The following is a 17323-nucleotide window of genomic DNA, read 5'->3' as shown; positions in this document are numbered from 1 at the left end:
TAGACTGTGTAGTCGTTGCATTGGTGAATTGGGAATGGTTATGGCTTTCGTGGAAAAAAAAACTGTTCTTGAGTCTGTTTGTCATTCTTTTGATGCACCTGTAGTGACAAGTCAAAAGCCAGGGGAGGAGTTGTTCTTGATGATGTTTTTTAATGAAAGTGAAAATTGTGAAACACTGCAGCACAGCACATGGTGACACAACAAAATGTGTCCTCTGCTTTTAACCATAACCCTTGGTGAGCAGTGGGCAGCCTTGACAGGCACCCGGGGAGCAGTGTGTGGCCACGGTGCTTTACTTAGTGGCACTTCAGTGGCACCTTGTCGGCTCGGGATTCGAACCGGCAACCTTCCGTTACAAAATGATGATCTTTTTTTCAATAATATAATGCATGTTCACATTCTCGATTTTTTTTTACTAGATGTTTGTTGAAATGCATCTTACGTCATCCAGGGCTAGTTTGTCGGTTTTCTACGTCCTTAAGACCAACAGCGTGAGGAACGATCCGGTCCGCGCCGCTGCGGCTCCGTCCCGCGTTTTCGCCCGTCCGGCGCGCAGGGTCCTTTGGTCCTTCGGTAACAGAAGAGCTGCTGTAATCTGACACTCCAACTTACTGCGCTCCGCTCCAGTTGATTCAGTTACTCATCCACGGACCGGAGCCGGCCACGGGAGCCGGGGACGCGGGGTTTTTTTTACGCGCACGGAGGATCCCTGTCGCGCCTTTCCCCCCCTCCCCGTTCCGCGTCGCGCTCGCCTCTTCGCCCGTAAGTTGCTCGCTTGTTTGCTCTCCGCCGCCGCCGCCGCCGCTTCCCGCACGTCGCGCCGCGGAATGTTTCCCCCCGAGCTGGATGTGGATCTTTTTTTTTGGTTCCCCCAACAATGGAGCAATCGGTTCCAGGAGCGTTTACAACGCTGCTTTATTACAGTGTGTGTGTGTGTGTGTGTGTGTGTGTGTGTGGTGGTCGCAGATCGCGCTGGGGGTCGGGTCTGTATTACGAAGCCTTTAGGTTTGTTAATATCAGGACGCGGCGGACAAGTTAAAGACATTTTTTTTTTTTGGAAACGAGGAGGCGCGCGTTCCATTCACAAAATTCTGCCTTACGGGGTCCCTTAAATAGCAGCTCAGGAACACACACACACACACACACACACACACGCTCACGTTTTAGTGGAGTGTATTACAGTGTAACTTTGCAAAGAGCCAGGGAGCTGACGAGACGGCAGTGTGTGTAGTATGTGTGTAACATGTGTGTAATGTGTGTGTTCGTGGGGACAGCCCCCCCCCCCCTTTTCACTGCTCTTCATCTGTCCAGGGAGCAAAAGAACAGCAGAGTGGGAGAAAAGAAAAGAAAAATCTGGCAGACCGGGCGGCCAGGAGTGCTCCTGCGCTTTTAAACTGCTGTCAGGGGGGCGGGGAGGGGGCGCCCGGTGGGGGTCGTCTGAGGACCCCTTGCGCCGCAGCGCCGGTGTCACCCGGTAATGGAAATCGCGTGCCGCAGTCCTGCCGCCCGTGTTGATGGTGCAGATCCGTGTTTGGCGGCCTGGTTTTGCCCGTCATGGTAATGTGGCGTGGGGGTGGGGGGTTAACACACACCGCGCCCGCCGGACGGACTGGCTCCCAGTCGAATCGGGCACGCGGACAATGTGGCCCGAGCCTCGCTTTTACTCGCTGGTGTTTTTTCGGGGTGGAAGGAGGAAGTTTGGCCTCTTCCCTCCCCACCCAACCCTTCCTCCCTCCCTTGCCTCCCTCCCCCTCCCCTCCTCGCCTCGCCTCTCCTCTCTGGGGCCCCCAGGTTCAGCTTGTGAATGAGCACCAGGGCAGAAGCCCCAGGCCGACCTTCTTCTGTTCGGCTGGAGGATGTAGGAACACCAGCCGGCAAACAAAAGGCACATTGAAACCAAGATCTGCTGCCCAACACGTGCGTGGTTTAAAAAAAAAACCCACATTAAATAACGAAATAAATGAATATAGAGAGAGTTTTATCTGTTGGATGGAAGCGTGTAGATTAGAGGAAAAATCGGAATTTTGAAAAACCACCTCGCGACCCTCACTGCTCAATGCCTGTTCTTATTAAATAAATTCTATATAGGTAGTAATCGTCTACAGATCCATAAATCTATATTTTCCCATGATATTCCCACAAGCTGCGCCATGTGCGGTCCACCCCGCCACCGGTCGAGTGATTCAGCCGTGATATCAGAGAACTGAAACACATTCATAACTTCATGGGCACCGGTGGAAGTAATTATTACACACTGTTAATATTGAACTCAATCTGTGTAAAAAAGACGTTTCTAACCCTACCCTAACCCTATAAAATGAATGTAATTTCCCAGCGTTGACATTCGGTCCTCGTACGAACGCCTGTACACGCATTACGCGTTGTCTTCGGCATCAGTAGGGTCGTATAATCAATCATATCTGTCTGCATCCTTGGTCATGGATGGGATTCCGAGGGCAAAAGAAGAGCCCGAGGCAGCAGTTACGCGCACGAGGGGCATCGACGCCTCCAGGATGGGGAAAGTGGGCAGGCCGAGAGCTGTCGGCTCTCTTGGAGTTCATCTGCTGTGTCAGAAATAATTACGCCCCGACAAACACGGGAAGTTGTGCGGGGAGGTAGGTCTTCCTCTAAAAGATACAGACAGTCTGTTTGCATCTGCCTATTTCTGAAATCCCCGTCTGGATGCGACCAGTGTCACTCTGTACTTGAACGTTACGCCGGTTCGCTCGTGATGAATTATAAATATGTAACTTTAAAAAGCGAAAGTGAAGTGATTGTCATACACAGCACACGGTGCACACAGTGAAATTTGTCCTCTGCATTTAACCCATCACCCTGAGTGAGCAGTGGGCAGCCATGACAGGCGCCCGGGGAGCAGTGTGTGGGGACGGTGCTTTGCTCAGTGGCACCTCAGTGGCACGTTGGCAGATCGGGATTCGAACCGGCAACCTTCTGATTACGGGGCCACTTCCTTAACCGCTAGGCCACCACTGACCTTCGCATGTTTAGCAAGACTCTTCTAACCCAATAAAAGACTGTTCCCACTTGGACATTTGGACCTCACACACACACAGTCCCGTTAACCGTCCCATTCTATCGCCTTTGAATCATATCAGTAATCTCGCCCGGTTCTTCAGCAAAAAAAAAAAAAAAAAAAAACGTGAAGTTCATGAGAAGTTCTGGTAAAAATGATTTTCTCTACGTACTCAACTTTTGTTGTACATAACTGTCATCCCTGTTTAAAGTTCATTACGGGCAACGATGTGGGATGGAAACGCCGAGATCCATCAGCACAGAAGGGACGCGCGGCGCTACGTATTTCGGCCGTTATCGCGACTTGCGCGTGTCCCCGGGCGCGAACATGAACAGGGTGAGGTCACTGTCCTGGTATGAGCTCCACACCGAGGAGCCTGTTTTTTGTCCTTAGACGACAAAGACCTCAGTGTTGTTAAAAAGCGGCGGCCTCCCCCGTTTATTACGTCTGTTTATTACACGCGGACAGATGCGCGGGGCCCCGCGCGGCCCGAGACACGTCTGCGGTTTCACGACCTCCGGGCCCGGCGCCGCGACCCGGCCCGCGCTCCCCTGAAACACTATCGGGCTCCTGGTGCGCGCCGGACGCTTCCCAGCCCGAGTAACACAACCAGGCTGCGCTGCACCTGTGCCTGCACTCTGGGGGTCCCGGTGCAGGGGAGCGGGGCCACGAAGACAAACGGGCCCTGTCACGCCGCGGGCCCTGGCCAGGCTCACCTCTTCGCGTCCGGCCCGCGTTTTACTTAATTGTGCCAACGGTGGTTGTTTTCGTCCAGTTAAGCTTGTAAAGCCTATTCGAAGCGGGCGGGCGGGCGAGAGAGAGAGAGAGAGGGAGAGAGGGAGTCGGAGGGGGAAGCTGGCAGGGCTCGCGCCAGACCACAGAGCATTTAATCACATTATAGCGCGCGGCCTCGCCCAGCGTGCGGACTTGTGGGGGCGGAGCTCGGGACGCGCCGGGGACCGGCCAGCCACCTCCGGCTGGTGCCGGCGTTGACTCGCGCCGTTTGACTGACACCGGGATTTGGTCGTAGCTTCCGGGTGACTGTCGGCGTAATCCATTTTTTAATGGTTTAATTGCGCTGCCTTCGCAGAATCACTATTGTAAATCTCCATTGTAAGCTAAGCCCATCAGAGATATTAGTTGTGGGTTTAAGAGTCTTTTTCTCCTAATCCCGCTGTTGACTTCTCCGCTAAGTATTCCGTTTGTTATTTTAGTTCTTTTTGGGAGCACCACTTGGCCTAATCTCCTTTAATCTAACCTATTCCCCTTTTCTAAAAGGCCGTGGGTGATGGTAGTTTATAAAAAAAAAAGCCAATGCCTAAGTCCACTCCAAACAAACCGGGCGATCCAGGCAAGAGTGTGTGTGTGTGTGTGTGTGTGTGTGAAGGAGTACGGCAACGGTGACCTCCGCTCTGGGCTCGTTAACCTGGACAATGGCTGTGATGTGCCGCGTTTGTGCAGCGGTGTTGAGACGCTCTCTCGCCGTAACACAACCCCCCCACCCACCCCCCGCGAGTTTGCACTTCATTAACACGTACAAATATTTTCGTTGGCATCCGTGTCCGGGTGTGAAAAGTGGTTCTGTTAGAACTGCGTAGGTCCGGGACTTACAGTACAGGCCAAAAGTTTGGACACACCTTCTCATTCAATGTGTTTTCTTTATTCTCACGACCATTTACGTTGGTAGATTCTCACTGAAGGCATCAAAACTATGAATGAACACATGTGGAGTTATATACTTAACAAAAAGTGGAGACCTGGCCTCCACAGTCACCGGACCTGAACCCAATCGAGATGGTTTGGGGTGAGCTGGACCGCTTAACACCTCTGGGAACTCCTTCAAGACTGTTGGAAAAGCATTTCAGGTGACGACCTCTTGAAGCTCATCGAGAGAATGCCAAGCGTGTGCAAAGCAGTAATCATTTACATTTACAGCATTTATCAGAAGCCCTTATCCAAAACAACTTACTATCAGTAGTTACAGGGACAGCCCCCCCCCCCGGAGTCACCCACTGTGTTACCCACTAGGCTACTACCACCCCTAACCCGAGCAAAGGACGGCTATTTTGAAGAAAAATAAGAATATAAAACATGTTTTCACTTATTTCAGCTTTTTTTTGTAAATAACTCCACATGTGTTCATTCATAGTTTTGATGCCTTCAGTGAGAATCTACTAATGTAAATGGAAATAAAGAAAACTTTTGGCCTGTACTGTAGTTTCTGCTACCATATCGTATCGTGGTTTTAAGTAACTTTACTGTGATGTTAGTTAAAACCAAAATTTTAAATATTGTTTCTTACCTGGTCAGATACCCGCTTGTTATTCACTTTCTTAGTTTAGTTTTTGAAACAGTTAATACACTTAGTTATTGATATAGTACATGTCCAGTTATTACCAAATTTCTGATCTGCTGCACTCTGTTGTTACTCTGTTTTCATTACTCGCCAGTTGCTGCAACACTGTGGAAATTTTACATTGTAACAGATACTCTGTTACAGATACTTTAACAAAACACCCGCCGGGTGTCTGTAGTGCAGACATTATACTGTTGAACGTTGCAATAGTTCCGTTTTACTGGCAGAAAGTCTTTTGTCACCCCAACATTTACTTCGCTGCCGCTAACACCCCATTTTAAAAACATAAAACATTTGTTACAGATGCTAGTTACAAACTTCACTTCATTCCTGGTTATTAAAACATTTTAGAAGTCCTGTACTCGATACTCTTTAACAGATAATCACTTGTAATTTCGTTTGTATTTTCTTACTCTGTTGAGTTGTTAGTTACAAGTACTCGGTTCCTGCCGAGCTGTAACCTACTAAATAGATTCTTCCAGCTCCATGTGGAGGTTTCCAAGTGTTGGGCAGTGGTGGCCTAGCAGTTAAGGAAGCGGCCCAGATGGTTGCTGGTTCGAATCCCAAGGTGCCTCTGAGTTGCCACCGAGCAAGAGCACTGTCCCCACACACTGCTGCCCGGGCGCCTGTCATGGCAGCCCACTGCTCACTCAGGGTGATGGGTTAAATGCAGAGGACAAATTTCACTGTGTGCTCCGTGTGCTGCTGTGTATCATAAGTGACAATCGCTTCACCTTTTATTTTTAAAAAGGTGCCTCTGAGGTGCCAATGAGCAAGATCACCGTCCCCACACTCTGCTCCCCGGGTGCCTGTCATGGCTGCCCACTGCTCACTCAGGGTGATGGGTTAAATGCAGAGGACACATTTCCTTGTGTGCACCATGTATCACAATGACAATCACTTCACCTGTACGTCACTTCATCTACCGCTTCTCAGCTCTGCTCGAGTCCCAGCGAAGTAAGAACAGGTGCCGCTCCAGCCGAGGCTTTTCGGGAGACTTGGTAATGCTGCCGTAGATGCACACTGCTCACCCGATCGTGCATGTTTGATCTGACACCCTGCGAGAAACACACGTGGAGGGTGTCACAATGCGACGTCAAGGGTTTTGAATCATAAATAGCGTCTTGCTTTTCTGAAAGCCCGTCTCTATTAATTAAACAGGAGGGCGGTTTTAAGGGATTTCAGCTCACGTCAAGGCAGACAGTTTTGCCTGCTACCTTTGATGTTTGAAGCACAGAACTCTTAGACATTCACACCATTGTGGAGGTCTAATTGCACTATGAAATATTTACAGTAAGTGGCAATAATAAAAAAAAAATTAAAGGTCACGTAATGCGGTATTTTTTATTTCGTTTTTCCTCAAATGGCGACAGTAATTATTTTGCCTTTAAATTGATACTCCTGAAAATCTATCGCATCATCCTGCCACAATAATTTTATACCTACAGGGAGTGCGATGTGCACAGCTAACCAGTTGCAACAGTTGCGTACGAATTTGATGCACATATTCACATTGAAGCGCAATCCAATAAAAGATGCCGGCCAACAACAATGCTTTGTGTGCATTACAAATCATTTTTAACGTAATTTCTTTCCAGTGCAACCAAAACGTGGACTCGGTTTCACCGCCTCAGCGTCCATCGTTGTGCTAATCGAAACACATCAAGCATAAGCCCGAGTAAATTGATAGAAATTCGACGCTGAAAAGGAACAAGCACATCCGCCGCAGACCGATCGTAAAAAAAAACACTTGTATTATTTAATTTTCTTCAATTTACCCAGATTGTTATAAGTCAATATTGACTATGTGCAATTTAAGAATAAAAATAAATCGTGAACCTGCGAAACTGCATTGCTAAATGCGACGCCGTCGAAAAATGTTGCGCCTTCGAACGGGTGTACCTAAGAAAAGAGGTTAGGCGCAAGCTGCTCCCTGACCCGGGTTTTCCCAATTGCGCTCATTATTCCCAGTTCTGGTGTAATAGAACTCTCTCGATGCAGGAAGGACGTGTCCGTGTTTTTTTTTTTTTTTTTTGGCCTCTCTCAGCACCCGGGGGTGAGCGTGGGCCCGACTGTCCGACGGCAACGAAACAGACCTGGGATTTATGAACGTGCGGGGAATGCCCCCCCTCTCTCACTATCCCCAGCTTTCCCAGTAAGCGTTTCGTCCACATGCAGAGTTGCCAACGTTCCCGTCGAGCCTGAATGGCGCGTTTCCCCCAGCCTCAGCCGCGCGTCGGCATCTGTTCTTTCGCCGTGGACGCCGGTTCATCTGGGGGGTCCACGCGCAGCAACCGTACCATTTTTGGAGTTCTGATCTGTTTGGAGCATCAGTTTGCCCTCAGTTACGCCCTCAGATTAGTAGAAACATGAACGTTTTTTTGGTCCCCGTCATGGCGAGCGTGGGTTATAATTGACGCCCCGTGGTGGCGGCGCCACCGCGAGAGCCTGGTTGCCACCGTGAGCCGTAAATCTGCCACGCCGGGACAAGGCATAAACACCCATCCTGCCACTGCGCCTCTCAGGAGGAGCTCACAGCTTCAGCAGCACTACGCCTCAACGCCGAGGTGGCAGGCAGGGGCGACGAAAGAAGATGGCAACAGAAGCCTGTGTGTTGGAGAGCATAATAATTCGAATGTGTGTGTGTGTGTGTGTGTGTTTTAACGTTCATATTTTTTTATGTGTGCATGCTGGACTGGCTTCTTAATAAGTGTATGAAAGCTCCCATATAATCCATTTCCATGTTTATTTTAACACTTGACGGAGTCACTCTTGCGGTGCAGTTACGATGTTTCCACATGAAGTGGAAAGCGGGTGTGCACACGGTTTAGATGTAGTTAGGGCCCATCCATCCCCTGACGCACACTAGAACTCTGACCGGGAGTTCCCCTTGTGGCATTATTAGGCCTTAACAGGAGCAAAAAGAGCTAAAATGCCCCAAAATTGGCCACGTTACAAACTAACTGGTTGTCTGTACTTTTAAGAAGAGAAACTAACTACACTTTTTGTAGGTGTGTAATTATTTCTGTCACCCAGTACACGCCTAGCGCGTAGTGCCGTTCTTAGTCCCATTTTGAAAATAGTGCCCCAAGATCTTCATTATTTTTGGCTCGACTCAATAATGATTATCACCAATAACGATAACGGTTACTCGCATCGTCACATACCAGCTTGCCTCGACACCAAGGATATACCAGCCTGGTGGCCTTGTGCTGGGGACGTGTGCAGAGGAGCCGGGTTGTAGGTGAGCGTGTTTGGAGGGCTGTAAATAACTGCTGCGTAAACACAGTCGGCCGCTTCCTCTGGAAAATGCATCCAGCGATCCGATCCTGACGGACGGAGAATTTCAGGGAAATTCAGTCGCCGAACAGCTTGATGGATTTGACCTCTCTCGTCTGTGACCCCAGTCGTTCCCAACGTAAGCTTTGCGGAAGAGGAAGGACGTTTGACCAAAAAAAAAAAGAAAAGAAAAAGAAAAGCAGGAGTCTTAAACGTTTGCGGGAGGTGCCTTTTGATCTGCTTTATACGTATTTGTCCGATTTAGACGGAGAGTTGGAGGTCCCTTTCCAGCGACTGGACCAGGTATTTAACGCGCTCTGCTGTTGCAGTGGTTGGGGGTTGAGAAATCATTTTCAGCCATTCTAATTTTCCAGGTTTTGCCAGCCCTCTTTTCTTTTTTTTTATTTATTAGAGCGGCGCTCACTGTGGAGACAGTCGGTCCGGCACCTTCTGAGCGGCTGAAGAAAGTGCTGCTGTTAGCAGCGGGGAGCTGGCCAGCTGCAAGAGGCCAGATTATCGCTGCCTGGCCCGGCGGCGCGGATTTCAGCCGGACGGGGGTGTGTGTGTGTGTGTGTGTGTGGTGGGGGGGGTTGCGGAAGCAGGGTGACGAGCGTATTGACGGTGGTGCTATTTCTGCGCGTCTGCTATTAAAAGCGTCACCGGTGAGTCAGAGCCACAGATGAGCTGGACGAGTGTGGGGGGCGGGGCCGCGGAGGCGGGGCCGCGGTCGCCCGCCGGTCTCTGGGGTCAGCCGCAGCGGATTGAGCGACTGACGCGCTCGCAGGCGCACCAGCTGCCCCGAGGCCAGAGAGCGGCGGCCTCCGCTGAGAGGACTGCCGAGGGTCCACGTGCTGTTCTTAATGCTCACTGCGAAAGGGGGGGAGGGATTTATAAATCAAGGTCGGCATCGTAATATTATTAGTGTGAAAAAAGGGGCCAATTTGCTATTAATAATGAACCGGGATTCCTTTAAAAAAAATGTATCGTTTTGCTTATGAATTTTTGCCATTTGTGAGTTTTTTTTTTTTCCATAATAAATGTTCATGTTGCTTTTATTGCTTCGATTTATTCATCTTTTTTACTTCTCAAATGATCTATAACTATTATATAGTCTAGTGTAGTCAGTATAGAGTATTGTTAGATGGTGTACTATAACACCAGTAAAAGAAGGGAGATCATAATAACACAAACCTTTAAAAAATAAACTGATGTTTTTCCCTTTCTTATGTGAATTTTAGATATTTACTTTAGTTCTTTATCTGTGTAGTACAAGTTATCGGAATCACTGATTACAGATCCATCGCAGTCATTAAGATCAAGTTTGGAAGGGTTTTCATTGATTTAATATTTATTATGGGTTTTTTTTTTGTGTGTGTGTGTGTGTGTGTGGTTGAATGAATCAGAAATGTGGTATAGATCTATATTGCATAGATCTATATCTGAGGGTCTCACTGAAATGAGCGTGTTCAGAGCACCCGCCCACATACCACTTGCAATGTCAGAAGTGAGACGCCTCAGATATAGATAGTGCGGGAGTATTAATATTGTGTCTGTTTGTGTGTGTGAAGTTAAATGAAGTGATTTTCCTGAGGTTGTTCCAGCATGAAGACAAACGGCGGCCCACCTTGCCTGGTGTGGCTTCTTCAGTAGACGTGAATTGGGAGGGCGTGGCCTTATTTTCCTTGACTAGATTCCCTAGCCTGGCTTCAAAGGTGCGGGCGTATTTCCAATATGGGATGAACGCTTCAGATCATTTTCTGTAGTGTTTTTTTTTTTTTTTTTTTTTATTGTTCTAGGATCAAAGCGTGCAGTGATTACATCTTGTTCCCTGCAAACTATTACATGTGGCTGCAGTGCTGAGCAGCTTGTATGGAAACCCGTCTCTTTGGCTGCTAATTTGAAATGTAAGGGAGCGCATGTTCGCAATCGGTGCCGCGAACGCGCATGGCTTGCAGCTGCAAGCGGAGCAGGACTCACGTTGCCACCGATTGTGCATACGTGTCTTTAAAGCCAGCAAACAGCCAGGGTTACAGTAAAGCAATGTCACTATCTGCTCTGTAACAGGACTGTGCTTAGAGCTGTGGTCTGGTCTCTCCCTTTTCAGGACAAGTGTGAAAATACCGTATTATTACACCATGTAACGGTGATTTGTCTGGACTAGATGTAAAAATCTTACGTTGTTCAGACCAATGCTGCTCCTTCTAATGCGCTCTTTTTGTATTATGCTACATGTGAACTGAAGTGAAAGTGATTGTTTGTCATTGTGGTCGTCAGCACTCAGTTTACACACAGGGGAAGGTTGCGGGTTCAAATCCCGAACTGCCAATGTACCACTGTGGTGCCACTGAGAGCACCCACTACTGCCAACTACTCAACAAGGTGAGCTTAATGCAGAGGACAACCACTTCATTAGTGGGCAGCCATGGAAGGTGGGGACCTGAAAAGTTCACATTTACAGAATTTATCAGACGCCCATATCCAGAGCGACTTACAATCAGTAGTTACAGGGACAGTCCCCCCCCTGGAGCAACTTAAGGGTTAAGTGTCTTTCTCAGGGACACAATGGTAGTAAGCGGGGTTTGAACCTGGGTCTTCTGGTTCATAGGCGAGTGCGTTACCCACTAGGGTACTACCACCCTAAAGTTGGTGTATTTGAACCTGCAACCTTCCGATCACAAGTCTACCACTGCCCCATGTATGTAGGGTCTGTCCAGGACCGTTGTACGTCCTTTTTTGCAAATTTTTCATTTTTAATAACCCCGTGTGCATTGTGGATTTAATAACACCGCTTGGTCTTGTGGCAAGTTCGCCGTGGTTTTTTTGTACCTCTGAAGTGATCGTTTTTGTTCTGCGAGCAGGAGAGGCCCTGGGAGTGAAAAATTAATGACTGAAATTTATCAGCGGCGGTGGGTAGTTGAGAAGGTGTCGTTGGATGCTTTGTAAAGCTGTTTTTTTGGGTTTTTTTTTTTTGCTCCAGACATCGAGTTATGAATGCAGCGTGGTTTTCACGGCCCGGACCTTATTATTCCCATTACTCTTATTAGCGGCAGTGAAATTAATGCAGTGGGAGCAGTGGGTTTTCCGGGTACTTTCCAAAAGGTAATATATATTCAGCCTGCAAGTTTACCCCACACTCTCGCTTGGAACCGTGTGGACTTTCGAAGAACCCTAATGATCCCTGCATTTTTAAGACGTTTTTTAAAAAGCTGATCCATTCTTTTTTTTTCGTAGCTGGAAAGCTTTAGGGAGGGCATAATATTCATCCAAAGAGCTTAAACATGAATATTTCATGTTGGCCATTATGTCTTGAGAAGTCTAGGGGAGGTCGGATCGAAGTGCAAAGCGTAATTTCGGAATTGTCGGAACGTAGCGTTACTCGTGGCCGCGTGTTTCAGCAGCACAAGCGCCGTGTAGTACAGCCGTGCAAGTTGAAAAACGCTTCATTCTGACACCTCTTCGGTGCGCTCAGCAAAATGGATTTAATTCACTTAATCCGCCTGGCAAATTGACCAGAATGTGAGCAGCAATATCGTCTCGATACACATCAGTTTTGGCTAATGGAGTTCCGGGGGGGAAGTCTTGTGGGAGGTGTGGCACATTTTTGCAGCAGCATATAATAAATGTATGTACAAGTTTTTGCTATTGACCAATATCTGGGTGTATATATATTTTTTGACAACCCTGGTTCCAATATCCTGGGATATTGATGGACTCAGCATTCTCCTCAGCCAGTTGGAACGTCCGATCACATCCAACCGCAGACTAATGCAAAATGCATTAGTCTGGGGCAGTGGTGGCCTAGCGGTTAAGGAAGCGGCCCCGTAATCAGAAGGTTGCCGGTTCGAATCCCGATCTGCCAAGGTGCCACTGAGGTGCCACTGAGCAAAGCACCGTCCCCACACACTGCTCCCCGGGCGCCTGTCATGGCTGCCCACTGCTCACTCAGGGTGATGGGTTAAATGCAGAGGGCAAATTTCACTGTGTTCATTGTGTGCTGTGCTGCTGTGTATCATATGTGACAATCACTTCACTTTAATGCAAATTAATTTCATGTCTAGTGAACGTTGTTGGAAATATCATCACCGCGGGCTTTTCTATAAAACTGAGTCACGAATCTCTCCTGTTGTCACTGGTGACCCCGCCTGCTCTCGTTTCAGCTCTCTTGTCCCCCCAGTCTCGACCCGTCCTACTGGGAATACTGCACTGGACTCCTCCTGTACTTGAGCCTCCTGCTCGTAGTTCTTCAGCTCTGGTCGCCGAGAACCTTGCCGTGAGCCAGAAACGAGGAATGTGCTAAACACGACTGTACCGCTGATGAAATTGAGTCTTTACAGCAGAGCAGCGAGGCGTCTTATAAATCTTAGATTATCCCTGCGTGCCTCCTTATTTATTAGCTGACCAATTAGCAGCCAGTAAAAGATAAACAACTCAACGGCGTGCCGTGTAAGTGCGAGAGATTTCCACTTGAGCTTTGGTGGTTTTAAACGTTAACGCTCCTGCTTCCTGTGGGGTCAAAGTGCACAAGGCCGCGGCTGACGCTAGGCCTTAAAGGAGAGACAATAAAACAGAGCGAGGGTTCAAAGTGCAGTCGTCTAGTTGGCACGGCAACCACGGCGTGTTTGTGCAAACGGAGCCACCAGGAGCCACGACTTATCGGGCACAAAGAGGGCAGCCTGTGTGTGTGTGTGTGTGTGTGTGTCTTTTCTGTGTAGAAGGGCTGGTGCAGAGTTGTCAACGCACACACACACACAGACACACACTTACTCCTACAATGCAGACATTGTGTCTGCAGCTGGGAAGTCGGTCTTTGGTTTGACTCAGTAGACATGAATTTGTTTGTGTGTGTGTGTGTGTGTGTGTGTGTGTGTTTGTGTGTACCCATGTCTTTATGACCATCTTGTCAGTTTGTGTCTCAGGATTTATGATTGCTTATGTTGGTCTGTGTTTATGCGTGTGTGTGTGTGTGTGTGTGTGTGGGGCGTGACTCAGTTGTACTCTGGTTCTAGCGTCATCGCCCAGCTGTCTACCCACACCTGCTGTGTTTATGTATGTGTGTGTGTGTGTGTGTGTGTGTGTGTGTGTGTGGTGGACAATGGCCGAGGATCGTCAGTCTGTCAATATTGACTCTTTTCACTCGGTCACTCTGATGGCTCACGCAAGGGAACTCTCCCTGTTTTTATCAACCACCCCACACACACACACACACACACATATTAATGAGGTGTAATGAAGGTGTAATGCCTCACTGACAAAGATTTGAAGGCGACAGCATATATAAAAAGTCTCCTTTGACATTCGTTGAGTTACAAAATGAAATACGTTTTTCTAACTTCCTGACGTAGCCTGACGTAGTCAACAACGTATACGTGGACCTTTCCTCTCAGTCGCAATTCACGTTCATAAACCCGGATTGTGGCTTGGTTGTTCACTCTGATTTCTGCCGTGTCTTCCGTGGGGTGCGTCACTTAGGAGATAAAAGACGCTTGGTGGTTCGGTGCGCGAGGCATTAGACGCTAAATATTTACAACGCAAACATTTGATATGAATGCCAGGATGGAGGTGGATTTCTGTGCTTTTATGGTTTTGGGGTTTTTGGATGGTTGATGTCTTCTGTGCAGCTTTTCGGATCGTGGTGGAACCTCAACATCGTGTTCATGTGTCTAATGCAACAGGATGTAGAACCAAAACCGTCACGTGTTTGCAAATTCAAAACACCCAACAGAATTGCGTTGCGTTTTTCTATGAACTGGTGGCTTACAACAGGACCGGGAACGTTCTGGAAATTCATATCATGATGTTATTTGAAATCTTCATCACTCATATTTGATTTGATGATAAGGTTTAACTTTCTGAGGAGAAAAAAAAGGCTTTAAAAGCAAACAATCATAGATCTTCTTTTTGAATTTAGATTTTGTCCGTTAGCCGTTAAAGTGCGGCGTGAATATATTTCTTATCATTTCATTTAAATGCAGCATCAACTGCAATTGAAAGTCTTAGGAATTATTACAGCTTCTAGACCTGTTCTAGAGTGATCAATCAACAAAAAATTAGGGACAGGCGATGCCGATGTTCTTCATCATGAATTGACTGGCCAATTGAACATGGAGGGGGAGGGGCCCGGATGCTTTTTTCTTCCTTCGCCCTCCCAATCTAAGTTGTTTTTAATCCGTCGTCTGACCCTGGGGATGCGATTTACGCTCCACAGAGCTGGCCATCGCCGGAGGAGTCACCCATCCTCCTTCCAGACATATCATGGAATTTACCAGAGCCCCCGTGGGGGGGCGGGCCACAGTCTGTCATGTGCCTCTCGACCGCTGGGCTCCGAAAGGTCCGACCGGGGCGGAATGATGAAATGGAAAATTTCCAGTGCGGTGAGCACTCGCACACTGATGGCAATCAGAGACTGTCACCTAAGGAAGCTCTCGGTGAGAGGTGGAGTGAAGGAGGGCTAGACAGGCCGAGCAAGAGGGAAGGAGGGGTCAGAGGTGAGCCAGGGAGGGAAAATAGCTGTAGCTGTCTGACCCCTGGCATGGGTGGGAGCACTGGGCCCAGTGGCTTTTAACCACAAGCACTTGATAATAACGTGCAGGAGTCCTTTTTGGCAGGTTTACTGATGAGAGGGCTTTGATACTTCATTAAGTGCCAAATAGTGCTCCCTGAGTGCAGCATGGCCCCAGTTTTCCTTTGAATTATTCTGACTTCTTCTATATGCAAAAGCAAATGAAGTGACCAATCGTGAGCTGTTGTCCTTTGGCCTCACCCACCCTCTCGGTATTGGTGGGTGTTGGAAGTGTTTTCAATGGAAACGGCATGAATGATTGATAAAACGGAGCAAAGCTCCTTAAAGTCCTCTGCTTGGAGGCCATCAATAATTCAGGGCACTTTCAGGGTTGCCGCGGCGCATCCAGCGGCTGAGTTTCACCACTTTGACCCGCTCGGATGCTTATACCCCGCCAATTCTTTCTTTTTTGCTCTCAATTTTTCAATTTAAAATGTTCTATTGCATTGTTTACAGTCGAAGCTGCTGGTCATGTGATCATAGATGTGCCCCGAGCGGTCCCCACGTGTACATGGACACGCTGTGTCCGTTTGCGCTAGAGACATTTTAGTAAATACAAAATTCTGTAAAACTATTGGTACCGATGACAGTACATCACGTATAGCGCCACCTTGAGCACATTATTGCTGAAATTCTAGGCTCTCCCACTGTTACACGTAGGAGACTCAGAGATGATTGGTGATATGTCGTATATTCATTATTCTTAATATCCTCAATGTAGTACAGCTTATTTTCTGTACTCGCTGGACAGTCATTGACAGTCAATTATGGAAAATATTCATAAATATTCAATTTCCATCTGTGTAAACTAATGTATTAATGTATTTTGGTGGTAGTAGTCTCACCCATGAACCTGAAGACCACAAAGTCACAGGTTCAAACCCCACTTACTACCATATTGTCCCTGAGCAAGACCCTGAGTGTCTCCAGGGGGACCGTCCCAGTAACTGCTGATTGTAAGTCGCTCTGGATAAGGCCGTCTGGTAAATGCAGTAAATGTAAAAATGTATTTTAATTCAGGTCATACCTGCAGGACATGGAGAGACAAATCGTCCCGTGTGACACAATAAACATACGTGACAAATTGCTGCTCCAATCAGGCTGCAGCGGTTCCGATAGATTTACGGCCTTGTTTATGATGCCGATCGTTTCAGGGAATGAGAGGGTAGTCATCGCCGGGGCAGGGCGTGGTGGGCCTGTGTGCAGCGTGCGCATGCGGCCGTGCCGACATTTCAGCCTCTTTTTGTCCGAGAATTTAAAAAGGAAGAGGCGCAGCCCTGCAACACGCTCCGGCATTGTCCCTCCGTCTCCCGACAAGGGCGTGAGCGCGAGCTCGGTGCGGACCGTCGCTGGCAGAGGTGCCAAAACACATAAAAGATGAGAGGAAGAGGAAAAAGGAGGAGCGCGCGAGGTTTTTCTACGCCGCATTGTGTCCTTTTATTTTCTGTCCTATGCAAATCCTGTTAGTTCGCTGGCTGTCAGGGCCGCTGCCATCCTGTCATTGTTTTGGACAGAAACGCGACCGGACAGCCATTGTTACCCTCCCAGAGTCCCTCCCAGTATGTCTGTCGAGCGGTTCTGCGACTTTTTGGGATGTTACCCCGACCTTGACCCTTTTTAGGAGCCACTTATTCTAGATTTGAAGGCCTTTGTTTGAACTCGGCCCTGAAAAAAAGCAAAGAAGACGGGCTGATTAGGGTTTAATGTGGGATCAAATGAACTTGAGCAGGCTTCAGAGTCGGTGACACCCGAGAAGCAGCGCTTTGAGAGGGGAGGGGACGTCACGTTGTGGGCTTGGGGGGTCTTGGCAGACACGCGGCTCATCAGAGAGCTCCTTGACAGGCCTGTAGTCTCAGATAAACGCTGCCTTTGCTCCTAAATCCATCTTTTCTGTCCACGCAGAGAACCCTGTGACACCCCCTGTCAGAGATCACAGGCGGCTGTCATAAAAACAGCTGTCGGCGCCTTTTGCTCTCCGCTAAACGGCACGTGGCAGGAGAACGAGCAGAACCCGGTCTTGTGGTGCGGGTAGAAACTACTGTTCTAATTAAAAAGAATACGTTAATAACAATAACAACAACATAAGCGTCTGGGT

General features: G+C 48.2%; 1 protein-coding gene across 1 annotated transcript in view; it reads left to right on the top strand.

Annotated features, from left to right (window-relative positions):
* Positions 1–561: 561 nt before the first annotated feature.
* The window catches only part of LOC114784543 (zinc finger MIZ domain-containing protein 1-like), a 91009-nt gene continuing 74247 nt past the window's right edge, over positions 562–17323 (top strand). Inside the window, exon 1 of the mRNA XM_028970014.1 lies at positions 562–762. The gene's annotated coding sequence lies outside the window, so the exon portion shown is untranslated. The remainder of the gene's footprint in view (positions 763–17323) is intronic.

The sequence above is a fragment of the Denticeps clupeoides genome, chromosome 2 (assembly GCF_900700375.1).
Source record: "Denticeps clupeoides chromosome 2, fDenClu1.1, whole genome shotgun sequence".
Classification (NCBI taxonomy): domain Eukaryota; kingdom Metazoa; phylum Chordata; class Actinopteri; order Clupeiformes; family Denticipitidae; genus Denticeps; species Denticeps clupeoides.
This window is presented reverse-complemented; position numbering and strand designations above follow the sequence as displayed.